Genomic DNA, 20,684 nt, shown 5'->3' with positions numbered 1-20,684 from the left:
TACTTACTTACTGTGGATTGTGGACTGATCACGTGGCCTATTGTAGGAGGAATTTCACAAATTCCATTAATATGATACTTGGGCTGCCAAAGCCGAGGAACACGGAGGTGGTATCCGCCACTGTTAAGATTTTTAGACTCCAATGCATACCAATTGCAACCTATGGTGCTGAAGTTTGGGGTCATGCTAATAGAGGCAGCATCCAGGGTGAAGAGAAAAGATTCTGTCGCAAAATCCTGCGTGCACCCATCTCATCCTCCAAATACGCTAGTCACTGTGAACTAAACCTGCCATATATTGAAGATTACATCAAGGCTCGCCCAGCCCTATTTTGATTGAGAATCTGGAAAAATCCTGCGGCTCAACTCACAAGAGAGATAATATCAGACTGTCAGAAATGTGATAGGGGGAGGGAGATACCATGGCTGGCTGGCTGGCACACTAACTAAAAGTTTAGTTAGTGTGAATCATGAATTTGTATTTTTAAATCCCTCAGACCTTGGTACCCCTAGCAATAAATGCCTTCAAAGGGCCCTCTACGCATCGTACAAGAATGCTAGACTTATCATAGAGCGTAAAAAAACGTCAGTCGCTAGATATATGTACATTGAGAATGTCTCATGTGCGGTTTCCAGCTACCTGTTAAAACCGATCGGCCGTTGGGAAAGGGGTTTACTCTTCCTGCTGAGGACTGACACCCGCGGGTTTTATTCCTAATCTCGATCTCTTGCCATGTCTATGCAATAACCAACATAAACAATCGATGTTGCATTTGTAATTTTTTTGTTCTTATTATTTAATATTTACTAAAAGGTGTTTGATTCCTTATTTTAAAGCCTCACCCGAGATTGATTACAAGCCAGTTTATGGGAAGGTCATTGCTCTAAAAGACAATGAACTAACCTTTCGGGTTGGCTCTTTCCTGAAGGCGGCGGTGCGCACTCGCAATTCTATGTGCCCCTGCTGAATCTTAGCACTGTACTTCATCATTTTTTAACCTGTAGGCTATATGTTTTTAATGATTTGTTCCATTATCAGTTTATGCATTGTATTACTGGTGGTCCAATTTTAATCTTAATCCTAGTTGATGTTTTAATTGTTTCTTTGTTTTTGGAATTTGTGTCTGTACTTTTATGGATATGCACTTTTATCCGAATAAAGTTTATATTGATTGATTGATTGATTATTGGTTCTCTCCCCTAGTGTTAGGAGTGTTTTTTGCTCACATGACTTTCATGAAGGTATTGGCTCCATTGTTGTATTTAGTACAGGTACAAGGTGAACAGTTATTTTCATATCTAGATGACTTGTTAATTGCTGCTTCCTCTATTTTAAGGCCCAGAAAAACAGTGGCATATTTTGTGAAACCTTGCTGGCCTTCATCATTCTTTTAATCTGGGGAAATTCAAATCTGAATTGCTTCTTCAACTGAGCCAGATTCAGAAAAGAAGTGGACAAACTGTTTCTTCCTGTCAATCAGATTATCACTCTCCAGTCTCACCTATTGGCATTGTTGTCCAAGCACTGGGTGCCGCAAGAGATTTGGTTTCTGGCACATTGGTTCATGTTGGTCACAATGGCTGTGGAATCACCTGCACCTGAAGACATTGGTCTGTTACCTATTGTCTCATTGGGACCTTTCCTCTGTACCTTTGATGGTGATGTCTGTGTTGTCTCACATTTGGAATTGTGTGGTCCAGCAGCTTTGTTGCAGGGATTCCTTCACTCCTTTTCTCCCCAAGATTGTTTGCAAAGATGCTAGTGCCCTCGGATGGTGTAGATCCTTGGAGGACTTTGACTCAGGGTCAATGATCACTGACAGAGTCAGCAAACGTGTCCAATTAGAGGGAACTGAATGCTGTTCTGCAGACCTCACTGCTGGCAAGGCAGGCTATGTTGGTCCACATAGACAATCAAGTACCTCTATCTTACATGAATTGACAAGGAGTTTAAGTAGTCATGCTCTGGTATTAGTGGCCCTTGCTCGGGGGCTTTGCGTATAATCCAATCTAGTCTCCTGGATGATTTGTTATCTGGCAGGGCCCAAGAATGTTGCGGCATAGCATCTGAGCAGACTTTTTCCATCCACCCTATATTTTCATCTTTGTTTGTATGTGTTTTATTATCTGTTCTGTCAGCTGGGGTTGCCATGGTTGGATTTCTTAACAGGGGTCATAGCCAACCAATTTTTAAGGGCTGAGGTTTTGTCAAATGACTTCTTGTCAGTTTCAAACATCGCAGGTCAATTGTTCATTCCCCTTTCCATCCCGAGGTTTCCCCAGTGCTCCATTTAAGCCTTTAGACTCAGTAACATTTTCTTTTTTGGCCATCAATGTGTGTTTTTTGTTGACTGTTACATCTGCATGACTTTTAGGGGAATTTGGGGCTTTGGTGATAGATGACCCATAACTCAAAATGTTTCCAGATAAGATGGTCCTACAACTTGGTCTTCAGTTTAGGCCTAAAATCTGTTCAAGTTTTAATTCAGAAGATTAGGTTTTTCTACCTGATCCGTACCAAATCCAATTTCTCCAGGCAAAGTTAACTGGCAGTCTCTGGATGTTTGACGAGCATTACTAATATTGCTCTCCAACACAAAATCATTCCATTCATCCTGTTCTTTTACTAGTTAAATTTGGTATAGGTGACAGAGATCATAAACTTTTCACTCGTGACGTCAGTTGATGAGTCAGGTAATCCATTTCAACAGTTCATTAAGTTGCCAGTTTACTGTATCACTTAGGTGTGTGTCACATGTCTGGTAGGTGAACGGCAAATTCTTGGGTCGAACCATGGGTTATTTTTATGATGAAGATATGCAGGGCGAAAGGGAGTAGGGAGTAGCATGAGCATGAGCTTCTCCAGACACATTTGTTCAGCATGATCGTTTAAACGAATCTTTCTTCCAAGCTGGCCTATTTTCAGGTAATGTTATCTTCTGCGACTGTTTCTACTTCCTACTTCATAAATATTTGTACATATGGGAAAAATGGAGAGTGTTGCATTGCATTTCCTGTGCACTTTGATTTCTCAATGATCAGCTGTTGTTTTGAGGCTTGGCATATGGTCTAGGAATGGGACAAAGATGAGCCAGTGAGGAGGTAATGCTCTGATTACTTATCAGTTATCTTCATTATCCCAGAACAGGGTCTTCCTCACCCCTTCCTCTAACCTTCTCCCTCTTGCATGGTTCTCCTGATCCCTTGGGCTTGATATGTGCATGCCTTCTTGAGGTGTGAGGGAAGTAGTAAAAAGACTAGTGTTTCTTAAGTCAATTTATAAATCTTCATTTATGCAGACTGGAAGGCAATTGTTTGCCTGTCTTGCAGGTGATGACTCATTCTCACAGAAAAAGGACTGGTAAGGGGAAGACCCTAACTGGAATAATCCAAGCATTAGGATAGCTGTTAGCGTAGCATTCATTTAATTTATAATGAATTCTTCTTTACCATTACAGAAGAGGACCATCCATGTGTTGTTGAGTCTTGAGCCGAAAGGGTAAGACAACCGGGAACTGCTAGGGAATGTTGGTTATTATTTTTGTGTAACATATACTTATTCCTAATTTTTATGTACCACTGCTTAACCTCAGGGAGAGGCAGAATTCATCACATATACACTTCAGGTTATGATGCTTATATTATGTATTTACAAAAGGAAAATTTAAGACGTAGAAGAGACTTTTGTCAGCAGGTGTCATTCACAAATATTAGAGTGGGAGTATCTCATAAAATAGGGGAGAATGCAAAGGGTTTTAGTGTAGGGTCTTATCAACAAAGTGAAGTTGGGTTCCTATGAACTAGCGAGCTTGGTATTTTGATTCCATGTAGAGAGGCATACTTATACACAGTACTGTGAACGCCAAACTTACAAATACATTTCCGTTTGCATACCATATGATAGCTTACCCATGAAGTTCAATTGCGCATGCTAATTCCTTTTTCCTAAGTATTTACCAGTAGAATTCTTTGCTTATATTTGTACAAGCAGGAGACTTCATTCACTACTAAGGGCCCTATTCCAAGTGTGGTAGTTGGACCGCCACAGGACCGCTGCCTCTGCTGGGATCCAGGATCCTGCAGTGGTGGCGCAGTGGTAAGTGGCAGGAATATGCTGGTGGGGCCACTGCAGCACTGCCAAACATATTCCAAGTTGCATGTCCACCGCCCATTTCATGGCGGTGAGCCCGCCATGAAAAGGAGGTGGAGAAGGATCTAAGGGGGGTCCTAACAGGGCCCCCTACTGCTTTTGGGCCTGGGGGTGCATGCGGGAAGCACATGTTGTGAACCCCTGGAATTGCACACCCATTCCTGCACGGAGTGGCATACATGACATGGTGCATGCCACACCGTGCAAAAATATGCTGCAGGCGCTGTCACTATAGTAGTCTGCTGTTAAGGTTCCCCTATAAGCCTAACATATCCGCCTTCACGAGACAGCTGCAGCACCGCCTACCCGCCCTGGATTCAACTCAGAATCCGGCGGGCAGGAGCACCATGGGCGTGGCGGGTCTCCTGCCAGCGCAGTGATGGCGGTTCTACAGGAGGACAGCCAAACTCGCAATAAGGCCCTAAGTGTTAATAAAATGTTGACATTTCCAGTTTTTAGGTCCATATCATACTAGTTCTTGTCCACCATTCCAGATTCACGCACCAGAAACTATTGCCTGATACCAGAAGCAATTAAAAAAAGGGGCTGGTAAATTAGAAGATCTTGGAGGACGTGGTCTTCCACACGTTTACCCAACTAACAGGTGCAACATTCCCCTTGTTGTTTCTAGCACACACACCATGTTGGGAGGGAAATGTCCCCTGCACTGTATCATACGCTTGCACCACCGCTCTGACTGATCCTAGTTGTAGGTTATTTGATGTTATGATATTTTGTTAGCTCAACACATGACAGTCATGTGTGCGCGATAAGGGCTAGTCTTCTTTTCATCATGGTTCTGAAACCCAGAGCCCAGCACCAAGTGTTCTCTATAGTCACATGGAGCTCTGTCAATATACCGCTTTTTTGATTGATTGGACTGACAAGACCGTTTTTCTGTTCAGGGATAAGTGTGGCGCGTCCCAGCCTTACATGTGTAAAGTTACGCTTCAGTGTATTGCCCAGGTGGTGCGTTGGCATCCCTATGAGCATGTAGTATGGGCACTGTGCGATTGATGGCGGTAGCAGGACTCCATATTGTTTGCAAGTGTATGGCTGAAGAGACCAGCAAGATCCTTTTTGGTGATACAGTCCCCCCAGTGAGTAGCTGCATGCTTTTTTGATTTTTTTCTTGACCTAAGATCAAATGTAGTATCTAACTCATTGTCAGGGCTCACCGAGTACGCACGCACTGACTACAGCAGCGGAGGCGAAGGGGACCGGTAAACTACATTTCCCGTCGTCCTCCGGTGCCGTCACATGTGCGTGATGACACGGCACGCAATAGACGTGCCGCCAGCTGAACACTATAATTCAAGATGGCGACTTCCTGTAGACGCCGATTATTCAGCGGACGCCCGGAGGATTTGAGTTGCGGTCCGGGTAAGGGTACGACATCGCACCAACTCTTGTGCCTATTTCTGTCCAGAGCTCGCTTCCTCCCGTTGGAGAGATCCGCATTTTCCAGCGGTCTTATGCGGGAGGTCTTATTGCCTTGATTAGGTGTAGGAATTAACACTGTGCATTTCTTGACAAACAATTACCGTTCCTCCCGTTGGCGAGGCACGCATTTTCCAGCTGTCTCATGCTGGAGGCCATTGTTGCACTGTTTGTGATGTGGGAAGTTAACGCTGTGCATTTCCTGGTACTCCTTTAACGTTCCTCCCGTTGGCGAGACACGCACTTTACAGCTGTCACATGCGGAAGGCCATGTTTGCCTTATTTGAGTGGAATTCAGCACTGTATGTCGGGAGGCACGTAGTGGTCCCGCTTTGAAGTAAGAGCGAGACCGCTCGAGCTCCTTAAAACGTTTACAAATACGAGCGAGGTTTGGAAAACCACAAAGTACCCCAGATCTTCGCTGCATACCAATACACACTTCAACCTTTGGCTTCTTGTTTTATGTTCCCATCTTTTTAGGGGAGATCAGTTGAGGGGGGGTCTGGTAACAGACAGCACGATTCATGTGCAAAGGTAGGGATTACAGGGGCTGCATGTGATTGCTATTGCCGAGGGTGTCTTTTTAAGTGCAGCAAGTGACATGTTACTAACCATGCTCCTTTCCTCATTAGAATATGAGTGTGCAGTTACTTCGTCCTTCCCCTCACATTTCGCCAAGCAGTGAGGCATCAGTATTTTCCTTTACAGGTAGATAGAGTTCCCTTCAGCATACCACTCTTCTGTTAACCTCTTGTTGAACCATTGAATTATGTTGTGATCTCGTTCTCTCTCTCTCTTTGTCTTTTCTTAGGACTCCCTCCCCGCTGTTCCTACCCTTTCCTTCCCTCGCTCGACCATCCCACTAGTCCGAGGGGATTAATTCTATCCGGACTTGGGGCTGTCGAGAGGTGGACCCTTACTGACTTCGATCCAATCCTGAGGATATCTGGGGACCGTGACACTCATTACTGAGGCACAGAAACAGATGTCTGAGCCTGGGAAACCTACTAACGACAGGCTTTTCGGAACACTAGACACATGGATGAGTTCTGGGTTATGTGGCAACCACTTTTTTTTTTACCCAGAATTCCATGCTCAGGCCAAACATTGACTAAATAAAAAAAAGTCCTTACATTTCTGTGATCGAAAGTTCGGCAATGTATGGACAAAACCAAACTCTGAACACTCAGTGTCCCCATACTTTTATCAATAAAAAATGTCCACACAAGTGGGTGGGTTTGTCACAATCCACAGGAACAGGCCAGATATGTGACTGTGTGAAGTTAAAATGGTTACATGAAAAAATATTGTACATAAAAATATCGAAGTCCATAAATATTGTGTCAAAAATATTGTTCACCTTAATATCTTCTTCCTATATTAAAACAGGAATGACAAAACAATTGTGTCAAAAATATTGTGGAAGTGAATATCATACATAACAAGGTAAAAATATAATTGAATTACTATGTATAAACCGTAAAGCAATATTTGTATACTATTATTAAAGTTAATGTAAGCAATGGAAACAAATTAGTTTTTATCAACTATTTCTCTGTTTATTAAAATAAATACATACGTATATATTTATTTTTTAAAATATACAAAAATAGTAAATAAACAATTTTTCAGTTGTTCATTTTTCAACCGGGCAGGGTGCGGACAGGCGTATCTGGGCTTGCTCATGGCACTTCAGTGGGGCACCCGCGACGAGCCCACTGTGCACATCCGATAGGCATCTGCACTACAGACTCCATTAAGTGAAGACGGTTTTGGCAGGAAACCAGTCATGTCACTTCCTGGGCAGATGGAGGATGGGAAATCTAGTGATGTTGCTTCCTGTGCAGATTGATAATGGGAAATTAAATTTCTTCCTGACACCAGGACTTCTTCCAACCAAATGGTCAGTTCAATGCTCATGCATTTTACTGAGGGTTTACTGGATTTTCATGACATTGCTGTTTTTCATTTCACAAGCTCCATAGCTTAGTTGAAAACCTATACGCAGTTAGAGCCACTTTTCAAAGTGACAGAATGCAAATCAACTAGACTTTTGGGGTCATTAGGCTTGGTCGCTGTGTAACTAGAGTTACTTTTCGGACACTCCAGCCAATAGGGGAATTCGTTAGAACATGCCCAGACCACATAGAAAAAAATGCACTGTTGTCATAACCAGGGATAACTTCCACTGACCATCAAGCAGGTCTGGTGCTAGTTGAATTATAGAAATGTTAGCCAAGTATTCCTAGACGCTTAGACACCATGTTAACTGGGGCTCTCACAATCACACTCAGACATTTCTCCTTTTGGGAGGGTATCCCACTACGATTTAGCCATTGTTACAACAGTCATACAGAAAACTGTGGTGTGTTATAGAGTTATCGCCTATCTACTGTTGCCACACATTGTGATTGTTTTCAAGGTAGCGTATGTTAGAAGCTCCTATTCATCGCTGTGTGAAGTGCAGCGTGCCAATGTAGATAGTTGGCTGTACATTATGAATTGCCTCCGCTGAAAGTGAAAAGCCTGTCTTAGCTGCTCAAATGTGAGTAGTGCGCCAGCTGCACTAAGGTCACCAAAACATGTGACTCCTGTATCAGACCAGATCAAGTCTGAAGCTCTCTGACCAATCTGACCAAATCAGGGAGGGCACCACAAGGATGTCTTGGAACTTCCAGATGCCTTTCCCCCACCGGTGATTGAAAGACACCTCTTCCAGAAGTATTGTGATGGATGGATATGTTTAGGAAGTGCATAGTGCTTATGTTATCACAATGTTCAACAAATAGAGAGAAAGGGTTATTTTCATAGGGAATACTCCCAGTCCCCTTGAGATAAGCACAATAACAAATGAAGGAGTATACCCCGAAGAAAGAAGGAATCAACAAGATATGTAGGGGATGAAAGAAAGGAAACGTTGTTCCTTTTTAAGAAGACCCCTCACTCACCAACCTAGTTGGTGACATGCTTCATCATTGGGGTCCCACCCGAGTAGCCGAATGCCACCCGGGTGTGCTTCAACACCTGATTACAGTGGATCAGGTTTTTATTCGCAACGAAAGTGCCAGTGAATGTGAAAGTGAGTTTAAAAATTTCTTTATTGTTCTCCCTAAAGTTTAATATGGAGCAATAAGACAAGATTAAAAGCAAGATGTGATACCTAAACAGGTTAAATTGATCTGAGGTATCTATATAAAGTGGTGGTCGTGGTGGACTACATGTTTCAACCTTTCAAGGATATTACTAGGTTTTCTTCAGGACCTATGTAACGACCCGAGCTGTATGCGCACACTAAGGAGCACCCGTCACTGGGTCACACGTGAACTATGCCGTATACTCACGGTATGATAAACTTTCAGCCTTCTGTGAAAGGTAAACAATCTGGAAGACAAAATAAACAATCACACACAGCTCTAGTTATTACTGTGTGCTGATCAGTTCATTCCTCTCGTTCGTGTCTTCATTCTGAAACTTATAACGTGGTATGTATAATGTTACACACACACTGTGCACGACGTACATTTTGTGCGCTGTGAAATCACATGACAACAGTGATTATTACTCAGAAACGAACCGGAGTGCAAATCCACCCCTATTTGTGGTGTCTTACCCACCGTAAGCATATTCCCAAGTGGGTGTCACAACGCTCACCAGAAAGTGAGCATACTTTGCGGTCAGAGCTATTAAAATACACGTGTGCACAACTCGTACTGCTGTACTTGTGCAAATGTGAACAGACTAACAAACATGTAGGAGGAAGAACCAAGGTCAAGGTTACTAGAGACTAACTTCTGTCTCGCCCCATGGAGATCATGGGGGGGTGCTGGTTATAGTCACACACTGTAGGCGTATAACAAAGAGTGACATTGCGGTTAGAGTCACATACCTTTTCTTTGAAATTGTGGCCAAGCGGACCCCACCCGCATTTGCTTCATACTCACGTCATCAAACCATATCGCCCGCTTATCAGCCTAGAGGAACACGCTGCAATGAGACCCGAGGATCTCACAGTGCATGTCCCGGCAGTTTTTAAGCCGGAATGGAATCGGTGCACTTCCTGGAACGTGACACGTGACATGGTCACGTGGTCGCGTGGTGACGTAGAAGGGGCGTGGCCAAAGACGGGTCAATTTCACCGCACTACATGGTGGAAACAAGCCTGAAACCTCCCGTGTAATCTTTGCGCAAGCTATCAGAAATGAAAAGGGTGTTTTAGAATAGGTGTATCATTATATACTACTCTGGAAAAAAATATCTATAGTTCTGGAAAAAAAAATATAATAATACTAGATGAGAAATGTCAGAGACGGGTCAGTCTCAATCATTGTATTGGGAGATAACACGCTCACAATTAGTGTCTCCCTACAGACGAGTCAGTCTCAATCCTTGTATTGGGAGACAAACTGCTCAGGATTAGTGTATCCCTACATGTGTGGTAAGTAGATGTTATGTAAAAACATTCTAACAAATTTCGGGAATCGAAAGTTATATACCGCAGAGGTGGGAAAAGCTGGCCATTTATCTCTGATTTAAAGTGTTCCATGGGATACTGTCATTTAGCCTATTTTTATGTGTAGACAGTCTATAAACCCAGCATTGTTCTTTTTCAAATAGACGCTGTTGAGTCTGTTCTCTGGTTCTGACTAGTTCTATTACTGTCCATCTCATGTCATTTGTAGTATGGATTGCCTGGAGGAAATGTTCAGTGAGTTTAGTTGTCACTTTTTTGCACCTGATTGTGCTACGATGCTCACATATCCTTTGTTTTACTTTCCTTCCAGTCATACCTACATAACGTAGGCTGCAAGGACAGGTTATGAGATAGACAACGTTCATGCTGTTGCAGTTAGTGTGTGCCCTTTGTGTCCAAACCTTTCCAGGTTCCAGGTTTAGGGGTTTGGTTGCAGTTGTTAAATGGCACACACTGCAATTGCCACAGGGAAAGTGATTATGTTATCACCCCTTGTAGCAAAGGACAGTGAATCTGTTACCTGTGCCTGAGACAGAAGCTCAGTTGCACTAATCATTTCCCCTGCCAACCACTTTGCCGCTATATGCAGTTGTCATGCTAAATAATATTATTCAATACCTGGGACCCCTATTTCATTCTCAGTGAGTAGTATTGTGAGTTTTTCAAATGCCACTCTTGACATTTCTCCACTCCAGATTAATTTACCTTTTAGAGTTCGCAATATTTTGAAGAACCTTATTGGTAGCACTACTGTAAGAATAACAAAGTTATATAGGAAGTGTGGCAGAGCTACCATCTTCAACAGCGCTATCCATCCCACCACCAGAAGGGACAGGCGCCTCCAATAGGACACGCCAAAGGCACTGACATAGCTCTCAGGATGTTGCTGTCATGCAAGTCATCCTGATGGTAAATGCAGATACCCAGATTCTTTATGCATCTGGTAGCCAGTGCACAGAGCAGAGGGGGTGGCAGGGAGACCTTCAGGAATTCCATGCCATACATGCTGGCTGTCAGAAATCAACTGACCATTTGCAGAATCTTGGCATTAGTTCAGTGTATCATGTCATTTGAAGCTCACAGTTCATGGCCATCAGCACATCTTAAAGGTAATTCAAACTCAGCATATCAAATGCTTTCTCCATATTGAGAGATGCCACTGCAGAAATCCAGCATTCTTCTGGAAGGCCACTTATCACATGGTATAACCTACATAACCTGGGCAACCTTCTGCTACCTGGTCTAAAACCACTCTGGTAAGGATGGACCAAAGTTGGGAGAATGGCCAATAGCTTAGTCACCAATATCTTTGTCAGTATTTTATAATGAGAGTTTAGCATTGACAAGGGCTGATATGAGGTACTCTCAAGCAGAACACATTCAGCCAGGGCTCTCCAGCTATCCCTGTCTTGGGCATGACTCCAGATGTAGCCTAACTCGTTGCAGTCAGCCTCGAGGCCTCGGAGCCAAGTGTTTCTTGGTCTTCCTATTTTCACTTGAGGGTTCCAGGTCAGGGCTTTAAGCAGGCTTGCTGGCTTGAGGAGGATGGGACCTATCCAGCCCAGTGTCTTTTCATGATTTCTTCATTGTCCGCGAGTGGGAAAGTCTGCTGCAGTAGGTTTTTGTTGCTGAATGTTGATGGTGTTTGGCCAGTGGATTTTCCTCAGACCAGTATTGATGAAGGCCTGGACTTTGTTGCTGGTGGTCACTGTTGTCCTCCAAGTGTCTGCTTCATACAATAGGACAGATTTTACGTTGGTGTTAAAAAAAGCATGATCTTGGTTTGCAGCGTTAAGACCTTGGAGCTCCAGATCTTCTTTAAATGAATAGAGGAAGCCTTTTGTTTTGCTGATGCTTGTCTTGACTTTGGCGCCTATGCCACCCTGCTTGTCTATGACACTGCCCAGATAGGTGAAGGCCTCAACCACTTTCAGTGCATCACCTAGAAGAGAGATTGTACCTGTGCTGGCTGAATTAGCCTTCATGATCTTGCCTGTGGACATTGAGGCCAAGTTGTGCTGATGTGGCTGCTACATTATCAGTCCAGTCTTCTCTTGCATCTGCTGGTGGGTATGGGAGAGTGGGGCCAGGTCATTTGCAAAGTCCAAGTTGTCAAGCTGCATCTAAGTTGTCCACTGGATCCTATTTCTTCTCCCTGCTGTGAATGTCTTCCTGATCCAGTCTATGGCCAGCAGGAAGATAAACAGTGAGAGCAAACAACCCTAGTGGACTCTAGTCTTCACTTGGAAGGCATCTGTGAGTTGTCCTCCATGGGCTATCTTGCAAGTCATTCCCTTTTAAGAGTTTCTGATGATTCTTATGAGTTCATCTGGCACACTGTAGTAGTGAAGGAGTTTCCAAAGGGTGTCTCTGTCCACACTGTTAAATGTCTTCTCATAATCGATTAAGATGACATAGAGGGGGGTAGTTCCATTTCATGAACTACTCAATAATGATACACAGTGTTGCAATCTGACCTGTGCAGGATCTCTTTGTGGAAGCCATCTTACTGGTCCCCCAAATGAGCGTTGACTCTCAGTTGTGCTATTTTAGGACCAGGCTTTAACATTAGCACAGGGGAAATTTCCTCTACAATGAAGGACTCTTGCAAATCTTCTTTATGTTCTGTTGTCGGTGTTGGAAGCACAGCCACCTCAACAAAATGTCAGATTTAGAGCCAATTTGTGGGGTGTAGGAATAAAAAGAGGTGTAATATTCAGCAGTGAACTCATTAATACCTCCTTATTTGGACTGAATCTCCCACTTTGCACCCCTAAGTGCAGTGTGATTGTGTTTGTTACTGCTTTGACTAATCCTTCCAAGCCAACCTATTCCCCTTCTTATGGCAATGTATTCCCCATTATCTAAATAATGCAATCTCTTAAAAAGTGCAGCATGTTTCTCTCTACCCTCCAAATGTTCTACCGTCAGTGTGCTCTCTCTGACCTCCATTTTTTCAAAAGCCACCCCTTCTTGAGCTATCAATTCTCGTGTCAACATTACATTAGCTCCTTATGGTGTAACAATGCAGTCTTCACAGATAACCATATTCAAGGCCCCACATTAAATGTTTTCGGGATCATTTGCCAGTTAATTGTCAGTCACCACAGGCCTGAGTCTCATTCAAATCTTCGTCCCACTTCCCCAGTAATTCCACTCACCAGTCCCAGCTGAGGGTTCACTCAGCATTGTTTACGACCCGACAATAGGCTGGCACCATGGTTGCAGACTCCCAGCTCACTCAAGAGTTGCCAGTACACCACCATTGATGCTTCATCAAGGAGCAGGGAGGAGGAGGAGAGATTACTGTCATTTATGTCCTCCAGGCTGTCTAGGTCTTCTGACTAATTTAGGTACTGATGGGGCAGGGACAAACAGGACAGAGGGGACAGTGCAAATCAGAGATGAGCTACGGAGGGTGGGTTGCCCTTCCAGGACGTACTCTTGGGTCCAGCTCAGCCTCACAAGCCCGCTACGGGGCAGACACACTTTTCAACATCAGTTTGGTGCTCGCTTGGGCCCATGCCCAACCCGAATTCTGCCAGGCATTGACACTGCTCTGGGTCTTGCTGCACAGCTGTACAAGTACATTGCATGCTAAAGTTTGTTTGAAAGAGGGATTTGTGCCATGTAAGACAGTGTAAATGTAGTGCAGTGCCAGATGTTAGACCATTGTACTCATGGTCAAGACATTGGTGAAACAGCAGGAAAACTGTTTCATAGCTTAAATGTCAAGAAAGGACAAAGTATATTGAGGGCAAGAAATGTGATGATAAATTTGAAGACTGAATGTTGGATGGGCTGGTATCTGTTTGTGGTGTGCATTCTGCTGTCATAGGTGTTCCAATATCTGTTGTTCTGGGCACTCATAAGCCTTTTGATTCTGATTTTGTATTGCATAATCATGTCATACCCCAAAATGAATACAGTTCCTGACGTGCAGGTCCACAATTGGGAGAAGGATATATTGTTGAACTTACGAGTATTGTCTGTGCCAGCTCAATTGCAACATGTTTGCCCGCATGTTTGCAGACAGGGCCCACGTTAGGGAGATGTGACCGGTGCGGCTGCACAGGGCGCTGATGTGGAGAGGGGCACTGACCTCACGTGAAGCGCTGTGTTTAGCAATAACATACGAATTAAAAGCACCTGCTGCAGAATTCCTTGTGCATCCAGCTTTCAGGCAGCATTAAAAATGTCAAGTAAGACATCGGGTGAATAATACAGGCGTATAGCTTTGCATCTTATAACCACCTTTTTTAGCTGAAACTGGTGGAGGAAGCTCAAAAGATGTACTTGGTAACCAGGCATGAATTGTAATAATTGGGGTTGTACATTTAATACATGGGACATTAGAAAAGTGAGACGTAATGCTTGAAATGAAAGGTATTCTGAACAGAACAGGTTTGAATGGCTATGATAAAGCCAACATTGACTTAAATATTCTTCACAGTTATTTGAATTGCTTCTAACATGTCAAAAATGTGGTGAGCGTGAAGAACCCTAACATTATTTTCAAAACTTTAATGTTCACAAACATTTAGAGTTTAAAAAAAAAAAAAAAGAAGTAGGGTTGGGGTTGTTTGCTGTACCATAGGCCTCAGCCATGGCAGGGTATTACAGGCTTTTAACGTTCAAGTTTCCCAGGGGTGGGGGGGATTACATTCATCCACCCCCTCCCCCTACACCCTCACAATAATGACGGGAAAGAGCGGGTGTCACAGATGACACCTGACTTGCTGGTCAGTTCTCTTTTGAAAATATGTCAGCGGGACAGGGGTTAATTGTGAGGGTAATATAAGTCATCAAGGCTCAGACTGTGATCCAATGAGGAACAAAGGGCTTGTGATTTTCCTTTGGCAAACCCTCTTACACTTTGGTGTGTCCATGACGGAAGGTGTAGTTGAAGAATGGTGATTTCGGCACTTAGGCCCAGATTTATCCTACTTTCAAGCAGTGCAGCGCAGCAAGCCACCGTGCTACGCTGCGTGAAAGGGCAGCTATTCGCCATATTTAACATTATATGGTGCATTTGTGTCCTTTCCTTGCACTGGCGTACTTTTGTCCGCCTTGCGCCAATGCAGGCACCTTTGTGTCATGGTGCACGGTTGCTTGTGTTGTAGGCAGGATTGTGTTTATGCAGGAAGAGACACCTTCCTGCACAAAAACAATCCTCAGAGTCATTTTCCTCTTTCTATGTGTGCTGCAGACTGCAGCACATTTAGAAAGAGGTAAAAACGAGGAGACATAAAGATATTTCTCCTCGTTACGCCTCCCCTGGGGAGGCATAGCATTTTGATGCATTCCCAGGTCTACCACTAATGGTAAATCTGTGAATGCTCCGAAATCTACAGGTGGATGTGTTGGAACACCCACCCTCCATGAAACACCTCCCTGGGGCAGAGTAACGGAAGGCAGTGATTTGCGCTGTCTTGCAATAATACAGATTTGTCAACTCATACAGGGTCTTGCAAGGTGGCCTTGCATGGCTTGATAAATCTGATTTTAGTGTTGCGTCGCCTTGCGCCTCCTTGTGTGGTGCTAGGGCAACGCTATGATAATATGATAAATATGGGCCTTAATTCATAGGTCAATTGAATGCTGATTGCAGTACAGCACAGCCTGTTAGGCTGGAGGGGATGTCTGACATAAGTACTATCTAGGCAATGGGAAAGGTTAGGGGGGTTGTATGACGTTACCCCGCATCATTTACCCTGCATGCTTTTACCCCGCAGTTTTTACTCCCCAAAAACTTTTACAACTCAGGGCTTTACAACGAGGGCCGGACTGGTCATAGCCGGCACCGGGCGTTTCCCCAGTGGGCCGCTAGGGTGGTGTTCGGATTTGGGCCCCTGGGGGGCTGTTTCTGTTACCGGGGGTCGGCAATATCAGCCCCCTGTAACAAAATCAGCCGAAACCGGCCTTAACAAACTGCTCAGCTGCTCTCCCCCTTCCCTCTCCAGGGGGACCGGCCGAGCAGTTCGCCAGGGCCGGTTTCTGTTCCCAGTCCGGCCCTGTTTACAACGCACTCCGTTACAATGCATTCCCCTTTACAATGTAATTACTATTCTAACTCCAGTGGGGTGTTACTTTGGGGAATGCGTTTGTCACAGGAAGGAAGCGCGTCACACGTGGGTTGTGTGAAGGGATGTTATTTTATTACTGGATTGGACCCAATTGCACAGTCTGACGTTCATGGGGACGGGACACAAAACAAATCAAAGGGGCGACTCCCACGGGCTTTTTTCGGGGATGTGTTCTCCACCAGAGTGCTGCTCCTTGGGGCCTTTATTCTTCAGGGCGCAGATCAGGGCAGCCGGGCCAACATAGGAGGATATATGAAAAAAAGGAAAAGAAACAACACGTTTTAGGGCTACGGTGCTCTGTGATCGCTTCCAGTGGGGGAGGGTGTGAGGGAAGTAACACCAGGCTCTCTCATCTAGGGAGTTGTGAGGAGGGTAACTGTCACCAAGGTTGCGCAGGTATTCTTAGGGCTGAAAGGCAATCACCAACCCTCCTGCACTCACTCCAGCGGCGCCCCGTCCTCACGGACACACCGCCCGTCTCCCGGTTCCCCCGCAAGCGCTGACGCACCTGATCAAGCCACGTCCCTCCGGGGGCGCGGCTGGGCGGATCGCAGGAATGTTGACCTCCAAGCTCTCCGTCAGCAGGGACTACAGGCGTCTTTGGGAACTCCGGCTCGCTTTCTCTCTCCGATTCGGCTCTCACGGCGTCTTCCTCCTTCTGTGTTTCTTCTTCTACAGGATAGGCTGCTCGATCTTTATCCCATGGTGACGTCGCGTGGCTCCGCCCCCAGAGGCTGACTGTGGGAGCTTCCGTGTCCGTGTTAAAGGGCCAGGCATATGAAGCAGTATACGGCGAGGATCCGGCCAAGGCAGGCTCCCTATCCGGTGGCTGTAAAGGGAAGAAAGGGGCGGCTTCATCAGGTAGGCTCGGAGCTGGGCTCGCGCGGTCCAGACTCCGACACACCCCCCCTCCAGATACGTCCCGTTCGGGGATGAATGGTATGAGGGATAGGAAATCAGCGTTTGCATTAAGGAGCCCTTTACGGTGCCGAACCTCAAAGGTATACAGTTGTAATGACAAAAACCATTGCATCGCCGGGGGTTGCTACCCTTGTTCCGGTTCATCCAAACCAAAGGAGCATGGTCTGTATATAGAACGAAGCGGGTGCCTTCCAGGTAATATTGGAGTTTATCTATTGCCCATTTGATGGCGAGACACTCTTTTTCGATGACAGGGTAGTGGCACTCACGAGGAAACAGCTTTCGGCTGATGAACAGGACCGGTTTCTCGACCCCATCCACGGTGTTTTGTGAAAGGACGGCCCCTATGCCTATGTCCGAGGCATCTGTTTGAAGGATAAAGGGTCGGGAGTGATCAGGGGAGATCAAAACAGGGTGGCTAGTGATGGCTTGCTTTAGTTTGTGAATGGCAGTTTGAATTGTAAGGGAAGGAGTAGTCAGGGCGCGTTTAGGGGTGTTTTTCTGTAACAGGTCTGTAATAGGGGCAGAAATGTCCGAATAGTGGGGAATGAACTGACGGTAGTACCCCAATAGCCCTAGGAGCGCCCGGACCTCTCTTTTTGTAGTAGGAATGGGGGCTCGGGTTATGGCCTTTATTTTGCCTTCCTGGAGTTCAATACATCCATCCCCGATTACATAGCCTAGATACCTCACCTTCTGGAAACCTGCTCTGGATTTTTTTGAGTTGACGTGTAGCCCTGCTTTCTGTAGAGCCCCTAAGACCCTGCGGCAGTGCTCTAGATGGTCTTCCCAGGTGGAACTGTAGATGACGATATCATCGAGATAAGCGGAGGAGAAGGCGTGGTGGGGTTTCAGCAGTCTATTCATTAATCTCTGAAAGGTGGCTGGGGCGCCGTGTAAACTGAATGGAAGCACAGTAAATTCCAAAAACCGTCAGGGGTGGAAAAAGCGTTTTTTTTTAATCAGAGGACCATAGAGGCACCAGCCAGTATCCCTTTGTGAGATCGATGGTAGTTATGAACCGAGCGTCGCCCAGCCTTTCTATCAGGTCATCCACTCGAGGTAGTGGGTATGCATCCAGCTTGGAGATGGCGTTTACCTGGCGGAAGTCTATACAAAATCGTATAGACCCGTCAGGTTTAGGAATTAACTCAATGGGAGAATTCCACTCACTTGTCGAGGGGCGAATGACACCCATGTGTAGCATTTGTCTGACCTCTTCGGAGACAGCTTTCCGACGAGATGCCGAGAGTCGATATGACCTCTGTTTTACCACCTTCCCTGCATCGCTCTCGATACAGTGTTCTACTAGTCTGTTTTTTCCTGGCAGGTCCGAGAAGAGAGGACGGAAGTCCAAAAAGACGTTTAGTAGTTCACTACGCTGTTGCGGTGTCAAGGTATCGTTGATGGCCAATTGTGTAAGAGTGCAGGGGTCGGACCTGGGGGTTTGTACCAACTGGTTGGTGGCCGGTGGGGGTCCTAGCCATTTCTTTAACAGATTGATATGATAGGTTTGGTGTTTGTTAAGGCCTAGCCGGACCCGATAGGTGGTCTTCCCCAGGGCCGCTATGACTTGGAAAGGCCCTTTCCATTCACTCCTGACTTTGGATATAGAGGAAGGGAGTAGGATTAGAACCCAGTCGCCTACCGCCAAGGTTCGCCATTTTCGTGCCCTTATCGTACACCTGCTTTTGTACGACCTGTTTTCTTTCTAGGTTGGCGTGGGCTAGATCCCGGAGTTTGCCAATTTTGGCTCGTAGATGCTGTGTATATTCCAATAGGTCACTGGTGTCGTTGTTATCCTTCTCCCATGCTTCCCTTGTCATTTCTAACAGGGACCTGGGCTGATGCCCATAGAGCAGCTCGAAGGAAGAACACCCTAGGCTGCTCTGGACCTGTCCGCGAATGACGAAGCGGGCGAGGGGAAGTAACCGATCCCAGTCCTTACCTTCCCCTGTTAGTAGTTTCTTTAGGGTTAGCTTCAGGGTTCCGTTGTACCTCTCCACCGGGCCATCGGTTTGCGGATGGTAGACGGAGGTTTTTATGTGCCGTACGTCTAGGGTCATGCAAACCTGTGACATCAGTTTAGAGACAAATGGGGTACCCTGATCGGTCAGAATCTGAGGAGGAAATCCAACACTAGAGAAATACTCCATTAATTTGTCGGTGATGTTTGTTGTGGTAGGGGCTCAGAGGGGGAAGGCCTCGGGAAATCGTGTACAGTAGTAGAACTAGAACGTACTGGAATCCCTTCCTCGACCGGGGTAGGGGTCCAATAATGTCCATCCCTACTCTCTCAAATGGTTGTCCCACTATGGGTAGGGGTTGTAAGGGGGCTTGTGGTGGAATGTAGGGGTTTTGTTTTTGACAGATTGGACACTCCCTGCAATACTTTTTGGTTTTTGCATAAATTCCCGGCCAGTAGAAGAATCGCAAGAGTCCCTGGGTAGTTTTTTCAGCCCCAGAGTGACCGGCTAGGAGGTGAGAATGGGCAAAAAACAATATTTGGTCACAGAATTCCTGAGGAACCAACAGCTGGGGGTTTTCTCCGGGTCCGGCTATTCTATACAACAAATTGTTTGTGATTTGAAACCTAGGATAGGACTGGATTGTGGGTTTTCGGGCTTCGGACCAGGCATGGGTGAGGGAGGCATCATTATGCTGGGCCCAGCGAAAATCCTTGTCTGTTAACCATGGTTCCTGCGTAAGTAGGGCACCCGCTATCTGATCCCGGGGACTCGGCGTTTCCTTCCCTTTCACCACACGCATAAACAGGGAGAGGAAGTCTGGGTTGTCTGTTTCTACGTTTGCTTCTTCCGGGAGGGTATCCAAAACCCCTACAGTGACTGGGAAGGAGTGCCCCTCAAGGTTTTTAACAGAACATGGGCCATGGGGTAGGGTCGAATGTCCCCGTGAACACAACATATGAGGACTTTCCTGTCGGGAATCAACTGGGTTGTTTTTACCAAAGAGGCCCTTATCACTGACTGTCGACAGCCGGAGTCTAGGAGGGCTTTGACCAGTACTCCATTCACTGTCACACTTACATAGAAGCATGTCCCCATCTCAGCGGTATACATAAGGCTTCGGGGAAGGTAGCTAATGTCCATGGGCTCCTCCGTTTTCTTGTGTGGGCAGGAACAAGCTATATGGCCCCACTCCCCACAGTCAAAACACTGTGGGCCTTTACCAAGAGGAGGATCGTATCTGTGGGTGCGTATCTTCTCAGGCTCCTTGATGGGTCGAAGCGCTTTTCTGGGGACCGGTGTCGGTCGAGGTCTTTCTATTTCCCAGGGTGATGCTCGGGGTTGGGCGCGGGAGAAAGCCGTTGCCAACTCGACTGCTTGTTCGGCGGTTAGGTTGGCATGTTGTCTTAACCACCTCTGTGTAGAGTAGGGTAGAGCGTCCAAAAATTGCTCCAAGACAACAGCACTCATTAGTTCTTCCTTGGATCACTCAGCGGGCTGCAGCTATTTCTCAGCCGCGAGTTTTAGCTTATAATAGAGGATTTTAGGGGTGTCGCCAGGGGTTTCCTTTTCCTTGCGGAAACGCAATCTGTATGCCTCCGTGTCCATCCCCAGATGATCAAGGATGAGAGTCTTGATTTCTTCGTACGG

Source organism: Triturus cristatus, chromosome 5_2 (genome assembly GCF_964204655.1).
Source record: "Triturus cristatus chromosome 5_2, aTriCri1.1, whole genome shotgun sequence".
NCBI lineage: Eukaryota > Metazoa > Chordata > Amphibia > Caudata > Salamandridae > Triturus > Triturus cristatus.
The sequence above is the reverse complement of the archived record's forward strand: the minus strand, read 5'-3'. Positions refer to the sequence as shown.